This window comes from Dioscorea cayenensis, chromosome 17, assembly GCF_009730915.1.
Source record: "Dioscorea cayenensis subsp. rotundata cultivar TDr96_F1 chromosome 17, TDr96_F1_v2_PseudoChromosome.rev07_lg8_w22 25.fasta, whole genome shotgun sequence".
Classification (NCBI taxonomy): Eukaryota; Viridiplantae; Streptophyta; class Magnoliopsida; order Dioscoreales; family Dioscoreaceae; genus Dioscorea; species Dioscorea cayenensis.
In genome coordinates this window covers 17,528,147-17,533,050 of record NC_052487.1, presented here as the reverse complement: position 1 = coordinate 17,533,050, position 4,904 = coordinate 17,528,147, and the positions used below count along the sequence as shown (strand labels likewise).

At 36.0% G+C, this 4,904-nt stretch overlaps 1 pseudogene; it reads right to left on the bottom strand.

The window, feature by feature from the left end:
- Window positions 1-1,700: 1,700 nt before the first annotated feature.
- LOC120279974 lies at window positions 1,701-2,222 on the bottom strand (annotated as a pseudogene).
- Between the last annotated feature and the right edge of the window lie 2,682 nt (window positions 2,223-4,904).

Genomic DNA, 4,904 nt, shown 5'->3' with positions numbered 1-4,904 from the left:
GGGACTTCAAAGTTGCATTTGTCATTTATATGAATTGTTTAGGTCTGGACTCTTTCATGCTTTTGAGCCTTGACCATCATATCTTTAAATCATGACCTCCAATATGTTTGAGTCGTTAACTTGACAAGTTTAAACTTGATTTTAGAGTGGATCTCAAGTTGTAATTATAACCTTAATTTCTGTTGACTAAGTCATCAAAAGATATCTCCAATTCATCCCCATGAATGTCTAATATCTGATTTCATAGAAAATTTCAATAGTTTTTTATCAACAATTCTCATCACCCCTGGGAGAGTCAAACATAGGGTCTCAAAGTGGGTTTGATGAGAAGACTTCGAGTGGTTTCCATCATCTTCGTGAGTGATGAGCATTGGACCTCACAATAGGTTTGAAAGGATCACTTCAAAAAATTTCATTACTTCTGTGAGTATCGAACATGAGACCTCACAATGAGTATAAAATTTTCATCAACTCACCCCCACAAATGTCAAGACCCTATGGTAGGCTTCAAAAAAATTTTCATAAATTTCTCCACATCTCCTATCTACCCCCAAGAATGGCAAGACCTCAAGGTAGGCTTCAAAGGAGATTTTCATAATTTTTTCTTATCTCCTATTCACCCCCAAGAGTGTCAAGACCTCAAGGTAGGCTTCAAAGGAAATTTTCATAAATTTTTTCTTATCTCCTATCTAACCCCAAGAGTGTCAAGACCTCAAGGTAGGCTTTAAAGGAGATTTTCATAATTTTTTCTTATCTCATATTCACCTCCAAGAGAGCCAAGACCTCATGGTAGGCTTCAAAGGAGATTTTCATACTTTTTCTCATCTCCTATTCACCCCCAAGAGTATCAAGACCTCATGGTAGGCTTCAAAGAAAATTTTCATAATTTTTTCTTATCTCCTATCCCCCCCACCCAAGAGTGTCAAGACCTCAAGGTAGGCTTTAAAGGAAATTTTCATAAATCTTTTCTTCTTCACCGCCATGAGTGTCAAGAACTCATGGTAGGCTTCCAAGGAGATTTCATAAAATTTTCTCTTTACCTCCCAAGAGTGTCAAGACCTCCTGGTAGGTTTCAAGAAATTTTATAAAATTTCTCTCTGCCCCCAAGAGTGTCAAGACCTCATGGTAGGTTTCAAGAAATTTTATGAAATTTTCTCTTTACCCCGATGAGTGTCAAGAACTCATGGTAGGTTTTAAGAAATTTTATAAAATTTTATCTATACTCCCAAGAGTGTCAAGATCTCATGGTAGGTTTCAAGAAATTTTATAAAATTTTCCTCTACCCCCTATCCACCCCCATGAGTGCCAAGACTTCATGGTAGATTTCAATGAGGTGCTCATAAAGTTTCAAAGAGGAGGTCCTGCAAAAATTACAAAAATACCCCCACCCCAATAAACTCATCCTTCATAAGTTTATTTTTAAAGAGAAACAAATCTACAACATTCATTTACTTTTTTTTTCTTTTTTTTTTCTTTTTTGAAGAATGCAAAACTGAGAGTAAACAATAGTGTGCAATTCGCTTTCAATCTCCCCCTTAGAAAGTGATACATGAGGGCACGACAAAAAATTTGCTTAACACACTCTGAGAATCTCAATTACAAAATTTGAAGTCCTCAATTAAGATAGCTATCCTCGCCTCAACGGAAGAAATCAACCTTAAAGACCTTACTCTTTCATAGTGGTTAACAAAACCTGGTACCTAGATCCTCAGTGCTCCTCCCATAGTTGCTTCAAGTGGACACTCAATGGAATACCTATGACGTGTTATATATATATGGGAACACCAGGGATCTTGCGTATTCTTCTCTTGAGATCTCTATCCCATGTTGCAATAATGTAGCACTTGTGCTGAGTGTATCATCACCGTATGCTAGTAATACTTTTGTCCCAATTTTTCAAGCTTAGCCATGCCACAATTAGTAATACAAGGAGTGCATTTTGCATAAAGGTAGTCCATCATTCCTTTTTCCAAATCAAGCTTGTTTTGGATGAAGAAATTGATGAATTTGGTATCTATGATCACCCGATATGGTGGGCCCAGTGCAGTGTTATACTTAAAAACAATGCCAAAGAAATTGCTGGCACATTACGGGGAAGCTTCTCCTTTTCAAGATCCTTCTTGTTAGGGTTCAAAACCTCCTCTTTGTATTTTTTTAATGGTTTTGGAGTTGATGATCCTCTTCATGTTTGCGAATTTAGGTCCTTTCTTCACCTTCCCCATATCGCAAAACCCTAGCTTATTCTCCAAATCACAAACCCTTTTAAATCTCAATCCTAAGGAAGCAGAGAGATTGATCTGGAGAGACGAGATAAGTAGGATTTTCAATTCCCAAAGTCAAATGCCGTGAGGCAGGCTAGACCTCGGATCATCTCTATTCTCTTGGCAATCCGGGCTTGGCGGGCGGGCAAACGACAAAGACAAGTGCTGGTGGTGAATCAAGACGACGGAATGTTAAAAAATCTACAACAGAATGATAAGCAGATGCAGCTACTGCTCTATAACAATCAAGGTTTTCTATTTTGTTGGGATATTTTTCAACAAACTCCAGCTTATGTTATCTTGACTTGTTAAAAGGTTGTGATCTATTTTTGTTAGTACTGTGCATTTTGTTTCCTTTGTGTATATAGTAGTTGAGCTTAATAAAACATATGCATAGTTTTATTCAATTTGTGTCCTCTCTATTGCCTTCTTATTTTCTGACTTGGTATCAGAGCCCATATGGCCAATGCCAATGCTCCATCCAATCCACCTTTTTTTTTCTTGGAGGAATGCTTGCTCAACCTTCTTCAATCAAATTAGATAATAACAATTTTTGCTTTGGCAAAATATGATACTACCACTCTTGAGAGGATACAAACTTGAAGGTTTTTTAACTAGTGAAACATCTTGTCCAACTCAATTTATAATTTCTACAAGCACTACTTCTGCATCTATTGTTTCAAGAACTTAAAGACAAAGAGAGAGCCAAATCCAGAGTATGATGTATGGGTTTCAAAAGTCTAGCTATTATTAGGCTGGTTGTACAACTCTATTCAACCACAAGTTGCAGCTCGTGTGATGGGTTTTACAACCTCACAAGATCTATGGAAAGGCATTAAAGAATATTTTGGAATGCAGAACAAGTCCCGTATTATCTTTCTAATTGGAGAATTACAAAAAAAGTTAGAAAAGAATCAATGAAGATCGAAGACTATCTTAACTCAGTGAAGTCAATTGCAGATAACTTGGCTTTGGTAGGAAAAGTAGTTGAAAGTACATATCTTATTACTCAAGTACTTGCTGGACTAGATGAAGAATACACTCCATTGTGGTTCAAATCACAGGACAAGAGTCTAATACCTGGAGAGAGCTGCAATCCACTTTGATGACTTTTCAAAGTCGATTAGAGCAATTAAATGCAGCACATCTAAGCATGGCAGGTGTGCAAGCAACTCAACTAACTGCTGCATTAGCAAGCAAAACCTATTTTCATTCCAAAAATAGTGGCTATTCTGTAAATCAAAGAGGTTTCTTTGGGAGACAAGGAAGAGGACATCCCAGGAATGGAAATAGTAGAGGAAGAGGTCGTGGAGGTAGAAGATACAATTCCATGCCAACGTATCAAATTTGTGGGAAGTTGGGCCACATAGCTCCTTATTGTTGGAATAGGTATGATGAAAATTTAATGGGTAACTCTTCACAACAAGTGAAAAGAAAGCAAGAGGGTTCTTCTTCTACAACTGCATTCACAGCCACCATAGATTCAGAGGCTAATCCTAGTTGGTTTATGGATAGTGGAGCAAGCAATCATATCACAAATGACTCAAACAATCTCAACAATTCAATAGAATATTCTGGTAAGGAAAAGTTAATGGTTGGAAATGGCTCAAAGCTTTTTATTGCTCATACTAACATGATAAACTTACCATCTTTAGATAAAAAGGTTTCGCAATAGAAAAATGTTCAGCATGTGCCTTTTATTAAGAAAAACATGCTCAGTGTTTCTCAATTAGCATTTAATAATAATGTATTTATTGAATTTCACTTTGAATGTTGTTTTGTTAAGGACAAGGACACATGACAGATTCTACTTTAAGGGATGCTTAAAGATTGTTTATATCAATTAAATCTTTCAAATCAAGTGAAAATGTCTGCTGCCAGAAATAACTTATCTGTTTTGTTTGCTTCTAGTATTTCCACTTCAAATAAAGATTTGTGGCATAGGAGATTTGATCATCCTTCTAACAAAATGTTATTTGAAATTATAAGATCTTGTCATCAATCTATGATGTTAAATAAAGATATTTCCTTTTGCGATGCTTGTCAATATGGAAAATCTCATTCTTTACCTTTTCCAATTTCTACATATCATGCAAAATCGCCACTAGAGTTAATACTTTCAGATTTGTGGGGACTTGCACCTGTAACATCTTGTGAAGGTTTTAAGTATTACATACATTTCCTAGATAACTATAGTAGATTCACCTGGATTTATGCTTTGAAAACAAAAAACGACACTATAGACATGTTTATCAAATTCAAATGATTAGTTGAAAATATACTTGATAAGAAAATTAAAATTGTTCAATCAAATTGGGGAGGTGAGTATAGGAGTTTTACTAAACTTTTAGGACAATCTGAAGCTGAATTCAGACATCATTGTCCTCACACATCTTCTCAAAATGGTAGAGCGGGGATAAAGCACATACATATAGTCGAGATTGGGCTCACTTTATTAGCTCAAGCTAAGATGCCACTTGAATATTGGTGGTATGCTTTTCATACTACAGTTTATCTTATCAATTGAATGCCTATACTTGTTCTTAAACTTCAATCTCCTATTCAAGTTCTTTTTGGCCAAAACCTAAATTACAGGTTTCTCAAAGTGTTTGGTTGTGCATGTTTTCCTTGTCTTAGGCCATA